Source organism: Myotis nattereri, assembly GCF_964212035.1.
Source record: "Myotis nattereri genome assembly, chromosome: 15".
Classification (NCBI taxonomy): domain Eukaryota; kingdom Metazoa; phylum Chordata; class Mammalia; order Chiroptera; family Vespertilionidae; genus Myotis; species Myotis nattereri.
Genome location: NC_138090.1, coordinates 53,833,046 through 53,860,078, shown reverse-complemented (window position 1 = coordinate 53,860,078; position 27,033 = coordinate 53,833,046). Strand labels below are relative to the sequence as shown.

At 41.7% G+C, this 27,033-nt stretch overlaps 1 long non-coding RNA gene across 1 annotated transcript; it reads left to right on the top strand.

Annotated features, from left to right (window-relative positions):
• The first annotated feature begins 3,909 nt into the window (after positions 1 to 3,909).
• Positions 3,910 to 25,635, top strand: LOC308530463. Its single transcript, XR_013996854.1, has 3 exons — positions 3,910 to 4,497; positions 6,749 to 6,875; positions 24,553 to 25,635. It is a non-coding gene; the product is annotated as an uncharacterized lncRNA (long non-coding RNA).
• Positions 25,636 to 27,033: the final 1,398 nt, after the last annotated feature.

The window sequence follows — 27,033 nt, the reverse complement described above, 5'->3', positions numbered from 1 at the left end:
GTATTAACAGGATCTGAAGAGGGAGAGGTTGTTCTGATTCCAAGAATTAATTTGTCTCCATCTGACACTGGCCTTCCATTTAAATTGATTTGAGGACGGTTTCCCATGATGCCAGCATTTGTGATGACTATTAATAAATCACAAGGACAAACTCTAGACAGAGTAGGCATGTTCCTACCTGAACCCGGTTTTGCACAAGGTCAGTTATATGTTGCTTTCTCTGGAGTTTGAAGAGCATGTGATGTTACAGTTAAAGTTCTAAGTACTTCATCACAAGGGAAATTAGTCAAGCACTCTGAAAGTGTTTTCACTCTTAATGTGGTATACAGGAAGATACTAGAATAAGTTTAATCACTTTATCAGTCATTGTTTGCATCACTCTTGTTTTTATATCATGTTTTTGTTGTTTTCATGTCATGTTTTTGTCGTTTTTATATCATGCCTCTGTTGTTGTTATATTCTTTTGTTACTGTTTATATATTAATAAATTTAGATTTTCATATACATTTTACTAATTTCGTTTCAATTCTCACACTTCTTTATAGAGAAAGGGCAAATAGCAATATTAAAATATCTCTGCTAATTAATTCCCTTTAAAAATATATTTTATAGCCCTAACCGGTTTGGCTCAGTGGATAGAGCATCATCCTGCGGACTGAAGGGTCCCGGGTTCGATTCCACTCAAGGGCATGTACCTTGGTTGCGGGCACATCCCCAGTAGGATGTGTGCAGGAGGCAGCTGATGGATGTTCCTCTCTCATTGATGTTTCTAACTCTCTATCCCTCTCTATTCCTCTCTCTTCCTCTCTGTGAAAAATCAATAAAATATATATATACTTTAGAATATATTTTATTGATTTTTCACAGAGAGGAAGGGAGAGGGATAGAGAGTTAGAAACATCGATGAGAGAGAAACATTGATTAGCTGCCTCCTGCACTCTCCCCAGTGGGGATGTGCCTGCAACCAAGGTACATGCCCGAGACCAGAATTGAACCTGGGACCCTTGAGTCTGCAGGCCGATGCTCTATCCACTGAGCCAAACCAGTTAGGGCAATTAGTTCCCTTTTAATGTACACGAAATTTGTGCACTGGGCTACTAGTTCTTAATAATACAGTGACGAACTTATGAAGGGGATAAAACCCTTGTAAATATTTATGGGTGCAAAGTTGGAGGACCTGAGTAAATAAAGCAAATATTGGTGGACATGAAAGCAGAGATTGATCTTTCCCATCTGGGATCTTTGTATTTTGGTTGGTGATTTGTAGGACTTGGGGAAATAGGGATACTAGATGCTTCAAGACCTGTGAATTAAAATCACTTTTTCTCATCATATAGAGTAGACGGTATTTTCCCTGAATTCCTAGAGTCTTTGAATGCACTGAGCATACATTTTGAGGATGACTACTTTATTTAACCTTTTTCTGTTTTTGTGTTGCTGTCATATCTTAAGCTATTGTAAAATCCGAGGTCATGGAGGTTTAACGCTATGTTTTTATCTTAGAGTTTTTACATTTAGCTCACATATGGCTTCTATGTCTTGGATAAATTATAACCATTTTTAATGCAGTCACCAGGTCAATGAGAGGCTCTAGGTGAACACCAAGGTTTTTTTGTGAGAAGGACATGCAGAGAATAACAAATGGTTACTGTTCAAAAATCACATTCATGATGCATTTTAACACTAATTATGTCATTTAAAAGCCCACTTTGAACCTTAGTTTTACCTCTGAACTTTCCATTTGGGTGCCTTCTGCTAACAGAGGGCACCTGGCCCTTTCCTCCCTTCAGAGAAGTAAAATAAACACCCTCTCTCTGCTCCTGTCTCTTCTCTCCCTTGTGAATCCTTTCACAGCCGCGTCCCCAGCCAAACCCTGACAATGACGTGGGAAACTCCCCCAGGAAGGGCTGTCCCTGTGGGAGGAGGTGCGGGGACCCGGGGCTGCCCCCTCGCTCCTGCCCCGCCCTCCCTCCCTCTGTCCCTGCACAGGCCTGGCCGCCGGGCTCGGCCCCGCCCCCACCGCGGAGCCGCTCAGCTCAGGCTCTGGCCCCGCCCACCCCGCAGGGAGGCGCATGCGCAGTTCCTTGCAGACGCGGAAGCGGCTGTGGAGGGGAAGGTGGCGGTTCCCCCTGAGGAGGGTGTTTGTCTTTAAAGCTGACGCTGCCCGTTCCCCTCCCCGCAGGGAAGGCTGAGGGCGCTGCCGGCGCTGGAGTCCTTGTTGGGGTCCCCGCCCCGGAGCCTCTCAGCGGTGAGTCCGCGTCCCGGGAGGCTGCGCGGTGCGGGCGCCACGTTCCTTTGGGAGGAAACGGAGGCCCCGGCCCGGGGTCTCTCCGCCTGAGGCTGTGGCCACCGCCTGCCGCGCGGTTTTCCCGCTGAAAACCGTTCCCGGGGCCGCCGGTGCTCCCCGCGGGGCTGAGAGTCTGCGTCAGGGGGTTCCCGCCCTTTGCGCCCCTCCCCCCGCCCGGCGCTTTCCGCCCAAAGAGCCCGGATGGCTCCCGGCCTGGGGGTCTGACCCCCCTCCTAGGCCCACCCCCATTTAATAAGGGGTCTGCCTGCCCGGGGAGCACAGTGTCCATGGGGGGGGCTCAGGGGGAAGGACGCGGTGTCCCCTGAAGAGGCGACCTGCCCGCAGGGAGGGGCTTTGTGGGCGCGGTGACTGCGGGGGGCGGGGCCTAGGCTGGGGGGTCAGAGAGGGAGTGAGAGAGAGACGTGGGCGGGAGAAAGGGCAGCGAGGGGTTCACAGAAAGGGGGGCTCAGGGATGGGGGAGCAGAGGGAGCAGCCCTGAGTCCGCAGCTGTGGGAGCGGACAGATGGGAACAGGCAGCAGAGGGGCCGCGGGCGTGGGGAGGGGGAGACGCAGACGTGGGTGGAGATGGAGCCTCAGAGACCAGGAGAAAGAGCCCCTGAAGGGAAGTAGGTTTCAGGCATTTCATGGTCCAGGTGTAGGACAGACAGACAGAAAAGGGGAGAAGGAGCAGGAGAGCGGGGGACACAGGAAAGGACCACAGTGGAGAGAAAGGGAGCAGGAGACAGACAGATCCACAGACAGAAATACATGTAGTGGGAGGAAGGAACCCTGATCTGGGTGAGGGGTGAGCTGATGGGTGGTGGATGGTTAAGTTGTGATATATCGGCTGCGGATATATATATATCTGTTCATCTCCAGGAGGCAGGGAGAAGGAGAGTTAGAAACATCAATGAGGAAAGACAATCATTCATCAGCTGCCGCCTGCTCGCCCCACAGTAGGGATCAAACCTGCAACCTGGCCACGTGCCCTGACTAGGAATCTAACCATGATCTCCTGGTTGATAGGTCCAATCTCAACCACTTAGTCATGCCGCCTAAGCATGGCTTTAAATATTTAATTTAACCGCTGAATTGTCTGAGTTATACAGATTTTAATGAGAATTGTAAATCTCTAGTTTATACGGCTTTGGAATTTTATAATGTTTTGCTTCCAATTACAGCCCTTATTCACTCAGAGGGGAGAGACTTGTCTGTTGTTCATGGGTCCCCTGTCATTTCCTGGGATTGAAACGAGGAGGTGACCTGAATCTGTCACCGTCTGATCCTTTTTCCTTTTTAAATATATTTTATTGATTTTTTACAAAGAGGAAGGGAGAGAGGTAGGGAGTTGGAAGCATCGATGAGAGAGAAACATCCATTAGCTGCCCCCTGCACACCTCCTACTCGGGATGTGCCCGCAACTGAGGTTCATGCCCTTGAAATGAATTGAACCTGGGACCTTTCAGTCTACAGACCGACACTCTATCTAGTGAGCCAAACCGGTTAGGGCAATCTGCTGCTTTTTCAAGGAATATTAGAAGCCTTAGGTTTTTTGCTGTGGTGTGTGTTTGTGTGTGTGTGTGAGTGTGTGTGTGTTTCTGCCATGGATTTACTTTTTCTCTGTTTGACACTTTATTTATTTTTTAAAAACATACTGAGATAAATTCTCAGATTCCCTGAAGAGCTTTAAGAAAAGCCATCAGGGGTGATTTTCCCCGTGGAGTTGGACAGCTGCACTGGGTGGGGCATCATTGGTTACTGAGGTGTCTCCGGGTAATTGGAAGGTGCGGACAGGGATTAGCAGGAGGGTTGCAGGATGCCTTTGTGAGAGTGGGGAGCAGGCTTTATCCAGGGGAGGTAAGGGGGTGCTCTGTTTGGTTTGGGGCTTAAGGACAGCAGCTCTCATTTCTGTAGGAGTTAGTGGATGTCTTTGGGAGGAGAGACACATGAAGACACACACTTGAAAACTCACGGTGTGGTCTCCATGTAGGAGGTCATTGTTCCTCATTCTCTCCTGTGACCAAGGACAGGAGGGGTGGCCTTTTCTGCATTTCCGGGTCCTTCTGACTGTGAGTGTCATGTGAGCTGATTGAGACGCTGTGCTGTCATCTTTGAAGGCACATCCTGTGACTCCTCAACATATCCTCGCTTGAGACGACAACCCAGACCCTGATCAGGACCAGGACCAGGACCAAATGGCTGCTTCTCAGGTAAAAGATGTGTCCTTGGTCACAGGCTGTGTTTCCTTTTCCTCTGACATCTGTGGATTTAGGACCTGCCACTTCTGATGTTGGTGCTATTCATGGTCTTTTCCTTTACTTATTTAATTACCGGTTTTCTTGTGATAATCAAGGTCAGCAGTGTATATAGTTTTTTCCTTTTGCCCAGAGCCTTCTCTGCATTCATGTTATGCAGGTTCCACCAGGTCAAGAAGATTTCCCACCTTTAATGACTTTCAACTACTGAAAACATCCTTCTCTGACAAGTCAACCTTGGAAGGCAGCCATGTCCAACATCCCTACTGGGATGGGGCCAGAGGCTCGGGTATCGGTGAAGAAGGGAAATATAACTTTTACGTTCAGGTGGCTGCAGCATCAGCTCTAGAATAAGCCTAAGGAAAAGCACATCTTACTGCTCAGAATAGGTCAGCAAGTTCTGAAAAGAAGAGTAAAGAGAAGAGACTTTCTCACTAGATTAGTAAGAAAGACTTGCTGTTTAAATCTTTACAGAACATGAGAGGTACACTGGATTGACACTTGCAAAAATTAATGTTTATTTTATGACCATTTTCACATAATCACTTGCTTATTTATGTATGTTTCCTATGACATTTCCTTTCCTGTGCCTCAGTCACTTGATATCCATTGTTCCAGTTCACCTGATATTCCCTTGGCTGAGATGCTCCCCTAATCGTAGAATTTATTGAGAGATGTGCACAGATCATCCAGAAGCCCCCTCTTCGTCTTAGCTTCTATTTACTTTAAAAAATAAAAGCCCTACTTTTTTTTTTAAAAATATATTTTATTGATTTTTTACAGAGAGGAAGGGAGAGAGATAGAGAGTTAGAAACATCGATGAGAGAGAAACATCGATCAGCTGCCTCCTGCACACCCCCTACTGGGGATGTGCCCGCAACCCAGGTACATGCCCTTGACCGGAATCGAACCAGGGACCCTTCAGTTCGCAGGCCGACGCTCTATCCACCGAGCCAAACCGGTTTCCGCAAAAGCCCTACTTTTATTTCCTACATATCACTGTCTTTTGACATGGGAGCTTCAACCAATCAGGCCTTCTTGCTGTAAATTTTTTTTATATTCTACACTCATTCATGGTCATACTCGACATAATCACTTTTTATATTTTCCAGAAAGTTTACAAGAATCATATTATTAATGTATCTCCAATTCAGTTAAATTTCTATGATTGTAGATCTCCACTAATGACATTTAAAAATTTCCAGATAAATTAGCAACTCAGAAACAATAGGTCCAACATATTTTCTATCATTATGTGAGTTCATCTCCTTATTGTGTTTATAATACAGAAAGGGTATCATTCACAAGGATGTTCATGAAATTTATGCAATCACAAAATAACCGTGACTTCATTGACATGATAATTCTTTTTTCTATCCATTTTAAATTGTAGGTAACTTCTCATAAGTGTGTGTCTCTACATAAAATGTTAGCATCCTTTGAGCTATGTTTTCTTACTTGCTTAACCTGTCTTTATTCTTCTTCTCAGTTACAGAAACTGCTGTGAATATTCATGAGTTTTCTTTATGGGTATCGACCTGAGTTTGTTTCTTTTTTAATTGTAGATCGAGTTTGGAATAAAATTGAAGGTTTACTAGTAACTTTAATTAATATGTTTCACAAAATATTCTATCAAAGGGAAAACAGTCTTGTTCTAAGAATACTCATAGTAAAATTTCAAATCGGGCCAAAACCGGTTTTGCTCAGTGGATAGAGCATCGGCCTGCGGACTCAAGGGTCCCAGGTTCGATTCTGGTCAAGGGCATGTACCTTGGTTTCGGGCACATCCCCAGTGGGGAGTGTGCAGGAGGCAGCTGATCTATGTTTCTCTCTCATCGATGTTTCTAACTCTCTATCCCTCTCCCTTCCTCTCTGTAAAAAATCAATAAACTATATATTTTTTTTTAAAGTTTATTTTCCTGAAAAGTGAAATCTGTATCGTGGATTTTGGGACATGTGTCATCCTCATTTGTTAGTGTTTGAAAACATACCAGAGAATCTTACTGGGCAAAGTGATCTGACTGGGTGATTCAGGGTATTCCCCTTGGTCAAAACCTCTTCTCCTCACACGGTTTTCTTTTTTGTTTGTTTCTTTTTTTTTCCTTCATTTTTTTTTTTTTTTTTAAATCTCCTAACACTGTTTTCATGTTGGCTAACATTATGAACTCTTCTGGTGACCGCTTGATAAACTTGTCTTTCCTTTCAGGGACCATTGACCTTCAGGGATGTGGCCGTAGATTTCTCTCTGGAGGAGTGGAAATGCCTGGACCCAGCTCAGCGGAAATTGTACCTGGATGTGATGTTGGAGAACTACAGCAACCTGGTCTCCCTGGGTGAGGATGACTTCCTTCCTGAGTTCCTCTTCCACTCTCAGGGTTTTGTTTCCTTTATTATTTTAACGTCTCTAGGAGGCTTCTGCTTTCTAGGGTAGACTTTCTGATTCTTGCTCTTAGGAAACAAATGGGCGTTTTCTGGTTTAGAAAAGAATGGCTTTGTTATGTATGTGAATGAGGAACTCAGTGTTTGAAAATTTTACTTGTTGTCTTGACTAAACAAGTTTCAGTCAGAAAACAGTATTTTAGGGAATAATTTTCTAGAATATTCAAATAATCTACCATCTCTTCTATTTTTTTTAAATTAATAAATCTTTATTGTTCAGATTATTACAGATATTCCTCTTTCCACCACCCCCCCAACCCCCATAGCTCCCTTCCACCTGGTTCCCACCCCACCCCATGCCCTAACCCCCTGCCACTGTCCTCATCCATAGATGTAAGATTTTTGTCCAGTCTCTTCCTGCACCCCCCACATCTCCTTCCCCCCCAAGAATTGTCAGTCCACTCCCTTTCTATGCCCCTGCTTCTATTATATTCACCAGTTTATCCTGACTTAATTTTTAGGTTCACTTGTTGATAGATATTTATTTGTTGTCACTTTGTTGTTCATAATTTTTAACTTTACCTTTTTCTTTTTCTTCCTCTTTTCAAAGAATATCCTTCAGCATTTCATATAATCCAGCTTTTTCTTGTCTGTAAAGCTCTTTATCTGACCTTCAATTCTACATGATAGCTTTGCTGGGTTGAGTAATCTTGGTTGTAGGTTCTTGCTATTCATCACTTTGAATATTTCTTGCCACTCCCTTCTGGCCTGCATGGTTTCTGTTGAGAAATCAGCTGACAGTTGTATGGGTATTCCCTTGTAGGTAACTAACTGTTTTTCTCTTGCTTCTTTTAAGATTCTCTCTTTGTCTTTTATCCTTGGCATTTTGCTTATGATGTGTCTTGGTGTGGTCCTCTTTGGATTCTTCTTATTTGGGGTTTTCTTTGCTTCCTGGACTTGTAAGTCTATTTCTTTCATCAGGTAGGGGAAGTTTTCTGTCATGATTTCTTTTAATAGGCTTTCAGTATCTTGCTCTCTCTCTTCTTCTAGCACCCGATAATTCAGATGTTGGTACGTTTGAAGTTGTCCCAAAGGCTCCTTACACTATCTTCATATTTTTGGATTCTTTTTTCGTTTTGCTTCTCCGTACGGGTGTTTTTTGCTTCTTTGTATTTCAAATCTTTGACTTGATTCTTGGGATCCTCTAGTCTGCTGTTGGATCTCTGTATATTACTTTTAATTTCAGTCAGTGTATGTTTAATTTCTTTTCCATTTTTTTGGCATTCTCATTAAGATCCTTGACGTCTCACTAAGTTCCTCGGAGGTTCGTTGAAGGTTCTTGAGTAGCCTTATAACTGTGGTTTTGAACTCTATGTCCTCCATTAGTTTTCTTTCCTCTATTTCTTTCATTTGTGACATGTTTCTGTCTCCGCATTTTTGGCTGACTGGGAGAACCCGCTGAATCTGCAGTGGAAGAACTGCTGTGCTGGAGACACCCTTATGGGTTAGAACTTGCTTCAGTGGGGCTTTGGTGCTCACTGAGTCTGCTTCTTGAGCGTGTCCCTTATGAATGTGAGGAGTTGAAATCTGGTATCTGGCCAGGGGTACCCTGGATCCTGGATCTCCTAGTCAACGACTGTGTGAGTCCACCTAGCAGGAGCTACAGCGATATCAGCAGATTTCTCCTCTTCGTTTGGAGTTTGGAAGTTTTGGAGCTTTCTGACCCAGCTGCAGTTTGTTAGGTTATGCTGCAAAAGTGCAGGTGATTCCTTTGTGTTGCTGGGCACAGCTTGTGTGGGGATGTAAATTGAGTAGGGCGGGGTCTCAGAGAATCACCAGGGCGGAGCAAACAGCAATGGCTGTCGTCAGCAGTCTCTGCGACTCCTTGGGTCTCCACGACTCTGCGTCTCTGCGTCCCCGAGTCCCGTACCCCCACAGCAACAATGATCCCTGCAAGCAGCTGTACGAGAAAGCCACCCTCCCTTTCCGACCCGCTGCAAGACAGTCCAGTTTCTCCTCATAGGAAACTGGGACCCCCGGAGTCTCGCCATAAATGAGTTCAGTGCATTCGAGAGCTTGTATCCCCTTCCGATAGAAAAAAACTGCCCACCCAGGTGTAGCTGCCTCGCACCTCTGTTCTTGGCGCCTCTGCACCGCCTACCCCGTCTCAATGTGCTTTTTCTTTCCTTCTAGTTGTAGAACTTTCACCAGCTTTCCTGTGGTTCTTGATGATAGCTGTTTTGTTTCATAGTTGTAGTTTTAATATTGTTCTGGGGGCCAGGACGTACAGGTTTATACCTTATACTGCCAACTTCTCTACCATGTCTTCTTGCCAGTGGACAAACTGGATTAGAAATAGGAGAATCTCTATCAAATCTAAGTTTCTTTCACTTCAAATCTTCCTTTTCCTGTATATTCCGCCGTTTCCTTGTGTGACAGTAGTTAATGTGTCTATTTAACTCACAAAGTTTTTCAATAAGTTACTGCCCTTTGTGGCCTTAGAACATCGCCCATCTGTAGGAGAGTCTCCATTGTTACCCAATTTGTTCATCACTATCATCTTGTGATTCTCTCTTGTTCAGTTCCAAAGTTACCTGTGACTGTGTCATATGTGTTTTCACTTTCTGATTAGATCTTTGTCAGATTGTGGTTTTGTATTGTCAAGTGCTGATACAACACGCTGGAATGTTCTTCTTTGGTAATAAGTGAGTTACAAAATACTGGGCACCTCATATTCAGGAAAACATTTTGTTCTTCCATATAAGTTTACTTTAGGAAAAAGAATGATTATGTTTTTCAGTATCTTTCCTTAGTATGTCTCTTAATCATGTTATACTTAACCTGAAATATTTAGTTTAATTTTTCATTTGTTTTGTATTGATTTAAGAGAAATAGAGAACAGTGAAGACAGAGGGGTGGGGAGAGAGAGGGAGGGAGAAAGAGATAAATATCAATTTGTTATCCCATTTATCTACGCATTTATTGGTTGATTCTTTCATGTGCCCTGATTGCGGATCGAACACACAACCTTGCCAACCTTGGCATACTGCAACTATGCTCTAAACAACTGTGCTACCTGGCCAGGGCTGAAATGTTTATTTTATTTATTTATTTAGATTTGAAATGTTTATTTTAAACATTAGTCATTCTCTGCACATTTTACAAATTTCTTACAGTTCTTTTTTTTTTTTTTTAATATATTTTATTGACTTTACAGAGAGGAAGGGAGAAGGGTAGAGGGTTAGAAACATCGATGAGAGAGAAACATTGATTCAGCTGCCTCCTGCATACTACCCACTGGGGATGTGCCCGTAAGCAAGGTACATACCCTTGACCAGAATCAAACCTGGGACCCTTCAGTCCGCAGGCCAATGCTGTGTCCACTGAGCCAAACCGGCCAGGGCTTATTACGGTTCTTTTTTTTTTTTTTTAATAAATGAGGCAGTTTTGTTCATTTTCTTTTCTTTTCTTTTTTTACTTTAGGATTGATTGCACCTATACATTTTGTGTAGGAGTAGCAGAAATAATGAGAAAAATTTCTCTCAAATTTTTTTTTTGTATTGATTTTTATTAGAGAGTAAGAGGAAGGGGAAGAGAGAGACATTGATTTTTTTGTTGTTTCACTTATTAGTGCATTCATTGCTTCAATATATTTGTACCCTGACCATCGATTGAAACCCCAACCTTGTTGTATCGGGATGATGCTTTAACCAACTTAGCTACCAGGCCAGAGCCCCAAAATGCTTTTTTATTAAAATTACACATATATTTTTGAATGATTTGAATTCATTTCCTGTGAATTTTCCTTCCATGTAACATATGTCATAATGCAAAATGCTTGCTGTTCATGGAGGCACAATTACAGTTTGAATTTATAGTTATTATAAATGAGTTATTTTCCACTAGTACATGTATTTATTATCCACAGTTTGGGGGAGAAATATTCTATTCTTCTCTTGCACATTAAAAAAAATTTTTTTTTTATTTAAGAGAGAAAGGGAGAGGGAGAGAGAGATGGAAACATTAGTGATGAGAGAGAATCATTGATTGGCTGCCTCCTGCACACCCCACCCTGGGGATTGAGCCTGCAACCCAGGTATGTGCCCTGACCGGGAATCGAACCATGTCCTCCTGATTCATAGGTCAATGCTCCACCACTGAACTACACCTGATGTGCTAGCCTCATTTTTTAAATTATTCTTTTATCTTTTTGATGTTCTGATTGGATGTTAATATGCTTCCTTATATTCCAAATCTCTGATTTGATACTCTTCGTCATCTATTCTACTTTATTTGTTTATTTATTTTTTGTTAATCCTTACCCAACGATATTGTTCCATTGATTTTTAGAGAGAGAGTGCCAGGATAGGGGGGAGACAGAGAAACACTGATATGAGAGAGACACATCGATTGGTTGTCTCCCATATGAGCTGACGAGGGCTGGGGTTCAAGCCTGCAACCGAGGTACATGCCCTTGCCCGGAATTGAACCCAGGATTCTTCATTCCTCGGGTGGATGCTCTATCCACTGAGCCAAACGGAATTGGGCATTAATCTACTCTACTCTAGATTCCCTGTAATATTTAAATTTATTTCATTAATGGATTCTTCATTTCTGATTGATATGTTTAATGGTTTCCGTGTTCTTTTTTATTCTATTGAAGTTTTCGTGATGTTTCTTGAACTTCATTATAACCATTGCTTTGAACTCTGTGTCTGGTAGTCTGCTTGCCTCCATTTCTTCTGGAGATTTCTCCTTTTCTTGTATTTGGGACCTGTTTTTTGTCTTCTCACTTGGCTGGGTCTTTGTGTTTGTGTATTAGGTAGAGCTGCTCCATCTGCTTGACTTTGTAGCCTTGCTCAAGTAGGCATTCTGTAGGGCCCAGTGGCACGCCCTCCCGAGTCACTCCAGCTAGGTGCTCCAGGCCTGTGTTGTGTGTGGGTTGTGTTTTCTGTCCTGCTGTCGTGGAGCCTTGATTGTTGTTGCCATATTACTGAAGGGATCATCCCCTAGGCCAGTGATGGCGAACCTATGACGCGTGTCAGAGGTGACACATGAACTCATTTTTTTGGTTGATTTTTCTTGGTTAAATGGCATTTAAATATATAAAATAAATATCAAAAATATAAGTCTTTGTTTTACTATGGTTGCAAATATCAAAACATTTCTATATGTGACATGGCACCAGAGTTAAGTTAGGGTTTTTCAAAATGCTGGCACGCCGAGCTCAAAAGGTTCGCCGTCACTGCCCTAGGCAGATTGACTGTGAGGACCAACTGCAACTTCAGAAGAAAAGCAACAGTGCTTAGATCAAGCCTCGAGTGTGGGGCTTGAGTGTCCACCATGTCTGCCCTGTGAGTGTGTCTCTCCTGGAGGTTGTTGGGTTGTTATCTGGCGGGGGCAGGGTCGGGGGAGGATGCAGCTATCTGACGAATAGACTGGCTCTGGGGCCTTCCAAGAGGTATGGGCCAAAGTCAGTCACCACATGTGTCTTTCTGGGGCCACATGATATGAGCTATAGAGCGACCTGCAAATGGATATTTCTTTTTTTCTTCTTAAATATGTTTTTATTGATATTAGAGAGAAAGGGAGAAGGATAGAGAGATAGAAACATCATTGATCAGCTGCCTCCTGCATGCCCCCGACTGTGCATGGAGCCTGCAGTCCAGGCATGTGCCCTGACTGGGAATTGGACGAGTGACCTCTTGGTTCATGGGCCAATGCTCAACCACTGAGCTGCACCAGCTGGACAATGGCTGCTGCTTGTGTTTACCTTGGAGTTGCCCAGGAGAGGTCCAGCTGCCATCCAAAACTAGTTGCTACCAAAGCCAAGCCTCAAGCCACTTAAGTGTGACGTACGGGGCACATGAAAGCCAAGTGCTGCTTGTTTGAGGGATTTGGGGAACGTCTGAAGCATGAGAAAAAAGAGGCCCTTTTTATGGAAAAGCCACAAAACCTAGCAAAGCAGCTCGGGCGGGCCCCCAAGTTGGGTAGGACAAGTTCTCTAGCAGGCAGTAGGTCAAAGCTACAGTGTTAACCAGGTTGATGGAGACCCATATGGTATGCGCTTGCTGGCTTTGTGGGAAGGTCTCAGAAATGAACAATGGACTCTTGCAGCACTTTCCTCTGACAGAAACCTGCCCTTCCAGGTGTGGACTGACGACAGACAGACAATTCAGTTTCTCCCTGTCTGTCCAGCTGATGATGCCTTGGTGCTAGAGCTCAAAGTGAGTGAGTCCAGGAGTAAGTCTGTTTGCAGGCCCTTATGAGGAAATCCTGCCCTGGCCAGTTTGGTTCGACCAGTGGACTGAAAGGTTCCCAGTTCAATTCCGGTCAAGGGCACATGCCCGGGTTGCAGGCTCGATCCCCAGTGTGGGCGTGCAGAAAGCAGCCGATCAATGATTCTCATCACTGATGTTTCTATCTCTCTCTCCCTACTCTCCCTTCCTTTCTGAAATCAATAAAAATATATTTAAAAATAATAAACATTAAAAAAAAAGGAAATCCTGTGACTCCAGCATCCCTCAGTCTCACTCAGCCCCAGTGTACACAGATTGAGTGTTTCCTTTGTTATGATAGATACCCCACGTTTAGTTCTTTGCATTTGTAGTTTTTGTTAATAAATGAGGAAAGTGAATGATAGTTCTCAACACATATCCGGAGGACATTCAAGTATGAGTCAGCCTTATGTCTATTTCCATTAAAGTCATGTGCATGTTTGTCTGTAACCCTTACCCCTACATTGCTCATGACTCACCTTGTTTCTTCTGCTCAGGTGTTGGAGAATGGTTGCTTTTTCCTGTGTAGTTATGGACATACACTTAATATATGTTTTTATGGATGAATTTATATTTTCTTTATGTGAGATAAAAACTTGTTACCATCGAAGGTAGTTTTTGAAAAGTTTTATAATTCTGTCTCTTTTAGATCTTATTTTTTATTTTCAATTTTGGTAAAAAACATGAATAGAGCTGGCCTGTGTGGTTTCAGTTGGTTATATCGTTGTCTCCTACACTGAAAGGTCACCGGTTCAATTCCTGTTCAGGGTACCTAGGTGTGGGCTCAGTCGTGGTTGCTGTGTATGTAGGAGGCAGAGGATCAATGCTTCTCTTTCACATTGATGTTTCTTGCTCTCCCTTCCTCTCTATAAAAGTCAATAAAGAACCGTAACCGGTTTGGCTCAGTGGATAGAGCGTCGGCCTGCGGACTGAAGGGTCCCAGGTTCAATTCCGGTCAAGGGCGTGCACCTGGGTTGCGGGCGCATCCCCAGAGTTAGAAACAGCAATGAGAGAGAAACATCCATCAGCTGCCTCCCGCACACCTCCTACTGGGGATGCGCCCGCAACCCAGGTACACGCCCTTGACCGGAATTGAACCTGGGACCTTTCAGTCCGCAGGCCGACGCTCTATCCACTGAGCCAAACCGGTTTTGGCGGAAAAAATCAATAAAGATTTTTAAAAACACAATAACATGATTAAAAATCTACCATCTTTACCATCTGTAGCTGTACAGTCCAGTGGTATTAAGTATCTCGCCTTGTGCATTTGATGTCTCAAAACATTCATCTTGCAGAAATGTCTCAATATGCATTAAAAAACTACTTCCTCATTTGTTTTAAAAGCAGGCCCGTAACTCCCCCCCCCCCTTTTTTCTTTTTTTGAGGTGAAGGACATTAGATTACTCACCTAAGGGAAATCCTACGGTTTCTTTCTCTTTGTCACTTGTGTGCTTCACTTAAAAAATGCCCTCAAGGTTTCTCTATATCAGTTGATGATATCTCCTTCTGTTTCATGGCAGAATCGTCTCCCATTGTACGCATATAGTAAACTTTCTTCATTAATTCAACTATGCATGAACCTTTGAGTAGTTTCCACCTATCACTGGCTTTTGTGAATAACATTAGAATGGACACAGATGTGCAAATGTCTCTTGTCATTTCTCCTGTAAATGTTCTTTTTTTATAAATACCTAGAAATGGGATGGCTGCATCATGGGATTATTCTGTTTGTAATTTTTTGACAAATGCTACTGTGTTTTTCATACTGTTGGCACCAATTGATGTTTCATTCAGCCATGTATAGGGTCCATTTTCTCAACAGTTTATAAAACACTTGATACACTTTGTTTCTTTTTTTAAAATTATCTTTTAAAGTATTACATGTAGTATTCCATATGTTTCCTTTTCCCAACATTGACTTCTCCCCGGCCACCCCCAACCCCTATACTTTGTTTCTTTGATCCTGGTCATCCTTATTCTTCTGAAGTGACATCTTGAATTGTTGTTTTTTATGTAGGTTACAAATGTTTATTTATTATATGTGCATGAAAAAATGATAGGAAAATGCTGGTTGATGTGGTTCAGTGGTTAAGACATCTGCCCAAGCACCAAAGGGTCATGGGTCCAATCCCTGCCCCATTGGGTCATGTGTGGAGGACTAGTAATCAGTTTCTTTCTCTCTCACTCTCCCCCTTCTATCCCTCCATTCCACTTTCTTTAAAAATCAGTGGAGCCTGGCTGACATAGCTCAGTGGTTGAGCGTCAACCCATGAACCAGGAGGTCATGGTTCGATTCCCAGTCTGGGCACATGCACAGGTTGTGGTCTCGATCCTCAGAGTGGGGCATGTAGGAGGCAGCCGGTCAATGATCACTGTAATCATTGATGTTTCTATCCCTCTCTCCCTCTGCCTTCCTCTCTGAAGTCAATAAAACTATATTTAAAAATATGTAAACATAAAAAATCAATGGAAAATCATCCTTGGGTAAGGATTACAACAACAACAGCAGCAAAAAACGATAAGAAAGCTTCCCGGACCTGAGATCAGATACTTCAAAGAAAAAGTCTGTGATCAAGGAGCACTTTTAGCCAGGCCCATGTGGCGCAGTGGTTGAGTGTCGACCTTATGAATGAGTAGGTTACAGTTTGATTCCTGGTTGGGGCACATGCAGTGTTGTGGGCTAGATCCTCAGTGTGGGGCATACAGGAGGCAGCCGATCGATGATTCTCTTTCATCATTGATGTTTCCATCCTTTCATCTCTGGAATCAATAAAAATATATTTTCAAAACAAAATAAAGATCACTTTTAGATGCACAGCAAAATGGTGTAGAGGTAATGACAATTCCCACATGCTCTCTGCATAACGTGCCCCTTCTCTGTTTTTTTACCAGTGGTACATTGATTATATATTAGAAGCTACATTGGCACATTATTACCACTCAAAGTTGTAGTTCACCTTAGGGTTCACTGCTGCTTTGTACACTGTAGAGATGAGGAAAAATTTATGATGGCACATTTCCAAAATGATAGTCTACAGATTAGCTTCTAGGATCTAATGATTCTCTCTACTCTGCCTATTCTTCCCTATTTTCCCTACACTCTAGTAACCATTGATTTGTTTACTGGGTTCTTCATTTTCTTTTCTGAAATGTAATGGTTATCTTATAATATGTCACCTTTTCAAATTGGATTCTTTATTTTTTTGTATTGATTTTTTGAGAGAGGGAAACATCAATTTGTTGTCCCACTTATATATACATTTATTTATGATGGATTTTCGTATGTGCCCTTATCCAAGATCGAATCCCCATCCATGGTATATTTGGGTGATGCTATAACAAATTCAGCTACCTGACCAGGTAGATTGGATTCTTTCAGTTAATTCTATGTATCTAAGTTTCTATCCTATCTCTTCATGTTTTGATGTATTATTTATAGTGCTGAATAGTTTTCTATTGTATATACCTCAGTTTAATTATCCATTCACTTGTTGACACACACCTTTGTTGCTTCCATTTTTTTGAAGTTATGAAGATGCTATAACGAGCACCTTGTAGGCTTTTGCGTAGCCACAGATAGTCCTGGGACTCGACATACTTCATTTCATGGTTACGTTGCCATCTTCCATTTATTTATTAAAAAAAGATGTTCCGCTAGGAGAAAACAAGATGGCGGCATAGGTAAACAAAGGAAATTGCTGCCTCGCACAACCACTTCAAAAATACAACTAAAAGACAAAACGTACATCATCCAGAACCAAGGAAGGCTGGCTGAGTGGAAATTCTACAACTAGAAGGAAAGAGAAAAGCACACTGAGACGCAAAGGAAGTGCGGAAGTGAAGTGCAGAGGTATGGAGGTGCACATGGAAAGGGCTGGCAACTGAGGACACGGTTGTCTTTGTCTTTTTCAATTGGGAGGGAGTCTCAAGCTCCTGACTGCTCTGAACTCCAGTTCCAGGCGAGTCTCTGGGGAACTGGACTCATGGGGAGAAAGTGGACTGTCTGGCATCGGTCAGAACTCGAGGGCGGCTTTCTCTCAGAGGTGCTTGCAACGATTACTGGGACAATGAGACATGGGACCTCTTAGGGTAGGACTGAGGATCTTCCATAGCTGTTTGCTCCACCCTGTTGATTCCCTGAGACCCCCGCCCCACCCAAGCTGTGCACAGAGGCTTTTGCATATGAAAGGCCTGGCCCTTTGTAATCTGAAAATTACCTAACAAACTGCAGCTGGATCAGAGAGTCCCAGAACTTCCAAAAGAAGGCCCAAGACCCCACAGCAGCTTGCATTGCTTCACATCTGGACCTCATCTGGGCACCTCCAAACCCCAAACAAAGAAGAGGAATCTGCAGATCTCTCCATACCTCCTGTTGGGGAGCCTCAGGCAGAGGGTAAATTAGCACCTCCTTAGAGATCCAAGAGCCAGTCTACCCAGTGGTCAGAGTGGGACCATGCAGATTACAACTCCTCAGATCCATAAGGGACACACTCAGGGGGCAGACTCAGTGAGCACCAAAGCCCCAATGAAGCAAGTCTTGCCCCAGAAGGGTGTCTCCAGCACAGAAGTTCTCCCACCATAGACAGAGCTGATTCTCACAGCCAATTAGCCTGGAGGTCAATTCCTCCTAGTGATACATACAACAACCAAGGCTAAATTACAAGAAGACTGTGCACAAAGCCCACAAAGGGGTGCACCAAGAGTGTCCACCTCAGGTAATTGGGGAGGCTGAGCCACTGGGCCCTATAGGACACCTAGCACAGAAAGCCACTCTATCAACACAGGGAAGCATAAAATATGCGGAGTCAAAAAAACAGGTCACAAATGACAGAAATGGAGGAAAGCAAACTACTAGAAATAGAGTTCAAAAGCACAGATATAAGGTTTTTCAAGAATTTTCTAGAAACCGCCAATAAATTTAGTGAGACCCTCAAGAAATCCAATAAGACCCTCAAGGATATGAATAAGGACCAACTACAAATTAAGCATACACTGACTGAAATAAAGAATATTTTACAGAGTTCCAACAGCAAACTTGAGGATCGCAAGAATCAAGTCAAAGATTTGAAATATGAAGAAGCAAAAAACACCCAACAGGAAAAACAAAAAGAAAAAAGAATCCAAAAGTATGAAGATAGTGTAAGGAGCCTCTGGGACAACTTCAAGCGAACCAACATCCGAGTTATAGGGGTGCCAGGAGAAGAGAGAGAGCGCAAGATGGTGAAAACCTATTTGAAGAAATAATGACAGAAAACTTCCCCTGCCTGGTGAAAGAAATTGAGTTACAAGTCCAGGAAGCGCAGAGAACCCCAAACAATAGGAACCCAAAGAGGACCACACCAAGACATGTCATAATTAAAATGCCAAGAGCAAAAGACAAAGAGAGAATCTTAAAATCAGCAAGAGAAAAACAGTCAGTTACCTACAAGGGAGTACCCATATGACTGTCAGCTGATTTCTCAACAGAAACTATGCAGACCAGAAGGGAGTGGCAAGAAATATTCAACGTGATGAATAGCAAGAACCTACAACCAAGATGACTTTACCCAGCAAAGCTATCATTCAGAATTGAAAGTCAGATAAAGAGCTTCACATATAAGAAAAAGTTAAAGGAGTTCATCACCACCAAACCAGTATTATATGAAATGCTGAAAGGTATCCTTTAAGAAGAGGAAGAAAAAGAAAAAGGTAAAGATACAAATTATGAACAACAAGTACACATCTATCAACAAGTGAATCTAAAAATCAAGTGAATAAATAATCTGATGAACAGAATAAACTGATGAATATAATAGAATCAGGGTCATAGAAAGGGAGTGGACTGACTATTGTCGGGGGTGGGGGGAAGGGGTGTTGGGGGTGCGGGAAGAAACTGGACAAAAATTGTACACCTATGGATGAGGACAGTGGGCGCGGGGGTGAGGGCCGATGGTGGGGTGGGAACTGGGTTGCGGGGAGCTATGGGAGGCGGGCAGGAACAGCTGTAATAATATGAACAATAAAGATTTAATTAGCCGGAACCGGTTTGGCTCAGTGGATAGAGAGTCGGCCTGCGGACTGAAAGGTCCCAGGTTCGATTCCGGTCAGGGGCATGTACCTTGGTTGCGGGCACATCCCCAGTGGGGGATGTGCAGGAGGCAGCTGATCGATGTTTCTCTCTCATCGATGTTTCTAACTCTCTATCTCTCTCCCTTCCTCTCTGTAAAAAATCAATAAAATATATTTAAAAAAAAAGATTTAATTAAAAAATGAAGTTTCGTCATTTTGACGTATGTATATATGTATGTGCTTTATGTTTTGGTTTTTTAAAAATATACTTTTATTGATTTCAGTGAGAAAGGAAGAGGGAGAGAAGAAACAGAAACGTCAGTGATGAGAGAGAATCACCGACCGGTTGCCTCCTCAATCCCAGTGGGGATTGAGCCCGTAACCCGGGCATGTGCCCTTGACCAGAATCAAACCTGGGACCTTTCAGTTCCCAGGTCGATGCTCTCTCCACTGAGCCAAACCAGCTAGGGCTGTGCTTTATGTTTTTTATCATTTATTTACCCCAAGTAAAGGTAAAGAATTGTTATCTTTCTATTAATTTTTTTTTTTTACTATTTCACTTCATTACTACTGTGTATGTGCTTCATGTGAGTGATGTAGGTGCTTATGTAGGTGGGTTCTGACTTATGACGAAAATCTCGTTACGTCTTGCTGTAGGAATGGATCTCTGACGTAACCCAAGAACTTACTGTAATATGTTTACCTGTGTGAATAAATACTAAGGAGCACAATTAATGCTTCATATGGTATGTGTATGTTTAGTTCTGTAAACACTTCCAAACTATCTTCCCAAGTGACTATAGTATTTGACATTTTCACCAGCAATAAATGGACATTCTAGTTGCTCCAGATCCACAAAAGCATTTGGAGGGGTCAGTGTTCTGGATTCTGACCTGTTCAGTGGCGGTTTAGTGTTGCTTGACTGTGCTGTTTGTTACTTCTCATTGTGTTAATGTGCATTTCTTTAGTGACATAAGATGCGAAGGATCTTTTTAACATGTTTTTTATTGATTTTAGAGACAGGAAGCTAGAGGGAGAGAGTGATAGAAACATTCATGAGAGGGACACATCAACTAGCTATAAATCCTATAGCTTGTTATGTATTAAATCCTATAGCTTGTGTATGTATGGGAATGTCTTTCTCTGTCATATTTAAAGGAAGTTACTGCTGGGTTTTTTATTCTGGCGTGGTAATTTCTCTTTTGTAGTCACTTGAATACTTGGTTCCACTTTCTTCTGTCTTGTAGAGTTTCTGTTGAGAAGTCGGATGATATTCTGATGGGTTTTCCTTTGTAGATTACTTCCTTCTTTTCGCTGGGTGCTTTGAGAATTTTTTTTTTTTTTTTTTGGTCATTAATTTTTTTTTTTTTAAATATATTTTATTGATTTTTTACAGAGAGGAAGGGAGAGAGATAGAGAGTTAGAAACATCGATGAGAGAGGAACATCGATCAGCTGCCTCCTGCACACCCCCTACTGGGGATGTGCCCGCAACCCAGGTACATGCCCTTGACCGGAATCGAACCTGGGACCTTTCAGTCCGCAGGCCGACGCTCTATCCACTGAGCCAAACTGGTTTCGGCAGTCATTAATTTTTGACAGTTTTAATACAATGCACCTTGGAGAGGGCCTCTTTGGATTGAGTTGAGTAGGTGTTCTATTTCTTTCTTGAATTTGAGAACCTAGTTCTTTACATAGGTTTGTGAAGTTCTCACTATTTGTTTGAATAGGCTTTTAGTTCCCTTCTTCCTCTCTTCTTCCTCTTAGTATGCCTGTAATTCTAATATATGAGCCTTTTCTGATGGAGTCCGATTGTGCTCATAGAGCCCTTTCTTTCTTTTCATGCTCAGGTCTCTTCTTTCTTTGCTCCATCTGTTCAGCTCTGTTTCCTAGTCTCAGTAAATCACCCCTACTGACCTAAATTGCATACTTTGTTTCAAAGCATTCTGATTGGTTCTTTTTGAAAGTTTCAGTCTATTTGGTAAAGTACTCGTTCATTAATTTGTTTTTTGAGTGCATTGAATTGCTGGTATTTTATTGCATCTTATTGAGTGTTCTCCGAACTGTAATATTGAATCTATGTCATTTCTATCACATATTTCCATGTGCTACAGCTTGCTCTCTGGAGATTTTTTATTTTCTTTCTGAGCTTTCTCATGACCGTGATTACTAATGCAATTTGTTAGTCTCCCCTATCTAGGCATTTATTGTTGACCTAGCACAGGGGTGGGCAACTTTTTTGTGAGTGCGTGCCAAAACCAGCAAAATCTCTGACTCAAAATTCTTCTACATGCCAACCCTAATTTTTCGAGAACATGTTATACCTACTTGATATCTCTTAAGGTGTACGTATGTGAAGAACCTTGAAGAAATAATAAAATACATTTGAGCGACAAAAACACAATATATGATGATGAAAAATACATTTATTTTTTAATGTATACATGTACACTGATAGTCCGACTGAAAACTTTATGACTCTGTTTGATATTATCAGTGGGAGTTTTGCTGCTGCATCACTGATGACAGAGATTTTACATCAGGTTTATATTTCGTGACCTTCAGAGATATGCATGAGCGACTACTTTCATCCGTCAGGCTACTCCTATTACTAGACTTAACAAAATTCATCACTGAGAACAAAGATTCACAAACGTATGTGGATGAAAACATGGAGAGTAACGCTGTTGCAAAATTTTTTAAACAGAAAAAATATTCTAGAATGGCATTCCAAGTCCTCAATAGTTCGTTTTCGACACTATTGAAATTGCTCTTCCCCTCTCTCGTCAATCCATGTCTATGGTCTTTAAGATAACGTGTTATGTAAAATTATTTATCTAAGATGCACCTACACTGAATTTATCTGAAAAGTAAAAGTCAATATTAAGAAAAAAAATGTAAATGGAAGATTATAAGAAAGGGTTTCGTGTGCCAGGAAAAGTTACTGGCGTGCCATGTTTGGCACGTATGCCAAGGGTTGCCCACCCCTGACTAGCAGCTTTCTCTGAAGAGGACTTTCTACCATTTTACGGCAGCTGATGCTGAATAATAAGATTATTAACTGTGAACTTCAGAGCTGACTACAGCCGTGCTGCTTGGGTGGGTGTTTGTTTTGCTCTTATTGTAATGGTGACCCCAGACCTCTGTGGGTCCCCCCACACGCCTCACCTGGTTATCCATCACAGAAGTCAACAGCGATTCTATTGCACTAGGTCTCTGTGTGCAGATACTGTGCTCTTTGACCAAGGGCAACTGGGAGTGAGTTTTGGGAATCTAAAGGAAGGTAGCGCTCTGTGGCTACATTTCTTTTTCTGAAACACCATCGCCCGACAGCAGACAGTCATGGCAGAACCCCTATGCTGTATCCTTGCCAAGGCATCTCTGCTGGCTCAGCTGCTATTCTCACTGCTCACTCTTCTGGAGAACCCACTGAGACTCTCTGTTCTACCCCATGGAAACAACTAATACCACCAGCTTCCCCCACTCTCTGGATGGTGCTGGTCACCAGCTCCTACTGCAGTGCTATGTCCAAGGCCATCTGGCCTCTCCTCCCTTCTTCCCCTTTTATTCCTGGTTGCCCACCTCTAGATGTTTTATTGCACTGGTCTCTCAGTCAGGCTTCTATGTTAAGCAGGGAATTCTTTGTTGAGTTATAGTTGATAACTTACTTGTTCAAGTTGTAGGAAGAGAGCCCTGGGTGATCTCTCTAGCCTCCATTTTTCTGATGTTGCTCCCCATGTCTTCAACTCTTAATTTTTTATCTGTTATCACGCCTTTTCACTATTCTGTATTTATGTCACTCCACTTGGTGTGCAAAGTGGTCGATTTGTTAGTTTCCCATGTGGACTTCCCTCTATCAAAATCTTCAATTTACTATGCAAGTATTTTGATTCTTCAGCTTGGTCATATCTTTCATTGATAATTCTGTTATGTTTTTATATTGGTGCATTTTTTAAAAAATTTGTTTTATTGCTTAAAGTATTACAAAGAGTATTACATATGTCTCCCCTTCCCCCCCCCTTGAAATTTCCCCCGCCTCCCCTACCCCACAGTGTGTTATGTCCATTGGTTATGCTTATATGCATGCATATAAGTCCTTCGATTGATTTCTTATCCCTCCTTCCACCCTGCAACCCTCCCCAGCCTTCCCGCTGTAGTATGACAGTCTGTTCGATGCCACTCTGCCTCTGTATCTATTTTTGTTCATCAGTTTATAATGGTCTTTATTATCCATAAATGAGTGAGATCATGTGTTGGTGCATTTTTTTTAGCTTCCCTTTAAGTTTGGCTTATTTCAGATATTTTTATGTTTGGACCATGTTTTTGTTTTTCTCAGTGTCTTAATATCTCTTGTTGAGGTTCAGGAATTTAAACAACCAGGCCGTATAAACTTGCTTTTTGTAAGAGAAAATAAGTAACAATCACCTGTGGCAGAAATTACTATTTCTGTCAAAATTGTTTGGGGGCAGATTGTGTATAAGTTCTAAGTTTAAATAATTTTCTATTTCTTTCCCAGAACCCCAAATATCTTTTTGTTCTTGGTAACTGTATTCAGTATTGCAGTCTATAGTTTTTGAACAATTTCCCACCTTTTCTTTTTTCTTTCTTAAATACTTTTTAATTGATTTCAGAGAGGGAGAGAGGACAATAGAAACATCAATGATGAGAGAGAATTATTGTTATTTATTTTTAATAGTTCTTTATTGTTGATATTATTACATATGTCCCCCAGAGAGATAATTATTGATCCGCTGACTCCTGCACCCCGCACACTGGGGATTGAGCTCACAACCTGGGCATGTGTCCTGACCAGGAATCAAACTGTGACACCCTGGTTCATAGATTGATGAACAGCCGCTGAACCATGTGGGACAGGCACCCACTTTTTCTTTTTTGCAGCCATTACAATGCATTCACCATGTACCAGTTATGCCATTATTTTAGCACTCTGTATCACGCAGAACAAAAACATGATCTTCAAGATGCTACAAAACCACAAGATCATTGAATATATCCAGTACCCTCATCTCTATCTCCTCAGAGAAGAAACTGGCAAGTGGGAGTTTTCTTATAATACTGCCATAGTTTCCTAGGGTGTTTTGAAGTTTTGGTGCAAAATGTAAGCAACTTTTTAGCCTTCTTTGATGTGACTTTTCCTTATTCTGCCTGTCTTGGTCTTGCTTTGTACAGTTAACTTAATTTTGGAGTACTCAGACATGTAATTTGGTGAGTAATTGTTGGTAAATTCAGTGTGTATTCATTCCCCAGAGTGTCCTAACTGTGAAACTTTATTTCATATCTTTCAGCTATCTTATCTGAAGACAACCAGGCCTTTTTGCAAAAGCCAAAAATAGGAGATTTATTCCCTAAAATAATACTGGTAAGATATGGAAGGTATGGCTTTGATAATGTACATTTAGTGAAAGCCTTGGAATTTGAGGAGGAGTGTAAGATGAGAAAAAATTATTTTAACATTGATAGAAGTAACCTGGTGCAGTTATTCATAATAAAATCATTGTCAATTAATGAGGTCAAAGGTATTACTCATTTGGCAATACTCCCAATTTAAATTAGTTATATTTGTAAATTAATGTGTTTCTAAGTGTGAAGACCAAATATAATGTTTTTAATATTATACATTCTTTGAATGAAAATACTGAAAATCTATGAATTTAATAAACTATGCTGTAAATATAAGAATTATTACAGTGTAGTATGGGTTTAAATTTTCAGTCATTTCTAGAATATAGTGATTTATACACATAGAAAATTTAAATTCAATTAATTTGTTGACTTCTGTATTAAGGTATCATTATACTTCCATTGAGAAATGTTTTTCATACAAATGCCTATAATTTATATAAATTTAGGAATCTTTATTTAAATATGTCTTTATTGATTTAAGAGAGGAAGGGATAAGAGAGAGAAATATCACTGATGAGAGAGAATCATTGACTACCTGGTTGCCTGTTGCACACTCCCCACTGGGGATCAAGACCACAGCTCAGGCATGTACCCTGACCAGGAATCAAACTGTGACCTCCTGGTTCATGGTTTGTTGCTCATCCCCAGAGTCACACCAGCATGGAAGGAGTGTTGTTTTTTTTATACATCATGTTTTAATAGTTATCACAGAATAGTTATTTGAAAGAGTACATGTTTAATGAAATTATAGCTGTCACTAAAGCCCTTTCCATCTTCAATGATTACCAGAATATATGCAATGAAGTCAGAAGTTACCAATGCAAGGAACATTGGAAAAATTTTAAACAAGGGTCAAATTCTATTATATACCAGAAAATTCAGCTTCCAGAGAACCATTATAATGGTGGGAAAGTCTTTGACCAAATGTCAAATCAAAGTATACTTCAGTTTATTCATACTGTGGCAAAAACAAACAAAGGAAGAAAATGTGAGAAACCTTGGAAACAATCTTCAAATCATACTGAACAAGATAATATTCATACCAGAGAGAAAGCTTATAAATTTAATCCGTGTACGAGACTCCTCAGTCAAATACTCAATCTAAATAAACTTAAGAAAATCCGTACTGGAGAAAAACATTATAAATGTAAAGAATGTGGCAAGACATTTAATTTCCTTTCAAATATTCGTGAACATGAGAGAATTCATACTGGAGAGAAGCCTTATAAATGTAGAGAATGTGGCAAAGCCTTCAACCGGTCCTCAGCCTTTATTTATCATAAGAGAATTCATACCGGAGAGAAGCCTTATAAATGTAGAGAATGTGGCAAAGCCTTCAGGAGCTCCACAACCCTTTCTGGCCATCAGATAACTCATACTGCAGAGAAACCATATAAATGTGGAGAGTGTGGCAAAGCCTTCAAGAGGTCCTCAAAGTGTCGTCGTCATCAGAGTGTTCATACCAGAGAGAAGCCTTATAAATGTCGAGAATGTGGCAAAGCCTTCACTGAATCCTCAATCCTCAATCAACATCATAGAGTTCATACTGGAGAGAGACCTTATAAATGTAAAGATTGTGGCAAAGCCTTCAGTGCGGCATCAAGCTTTGCTTATCATCAGAGAGTGCACACGGGAGAGAAGCCCTATCAATGTGGAGAATGTGGCAAAGCCTTCAGTGCGACATCAAGCTTTGTTTATCATCAGAGAGTTCATACTGGAGAGAAGCCCTATAAATGTGGAGAATGTGGCAAGGCCTTCAGTGCGGCATCAACACTTACTTTTCATCAGAGAGTTCACACTGGAGAGAAGCCTTATAAATGTAGAGAGTGTGGCAAAGCCTTTACCAGCTCCTCATCCCTTACTTATCATCAGAGAGTTCATACGGGAGAGAAGCCTTATAAATGTAGAGAATGTGGCAAAGCCTTCAGGAGGCCCTCAAGGTGTAGTCATCATCAGAGTTGTCACACTGGAGAGAACCCTTATCAATGTAGTGAATGTGGCAAATCTTTCAGTACCTCCTCAAACCTTAATCGACATCAGAAACTTCATACTGGAGAGAAGCCTTATAAATGTAGAGAATGTGGCAAAGCCTTCATTGTGGCAACAGACCTTACTTATCATCAGAGAGTTCATACTGGAGAGATGCCCTATAGATGTAGAGAATGTGGCAAAGCCTTCAACAGGTCCTCAACCCTTACTGAACATCAGAGAGTTCATACTGGAGAGAAGCCTTATGAATGTAGACAGTGTGGCAAAGCCTTTAGTAAGTTCTCAAATCTTAGTAAGCATCAGAGAGTTCATACTGGAGAGAAGCCTTATAAATGTAGAGAATGTGGCAAAGCCTTCAGTGGGGCAACAAATCT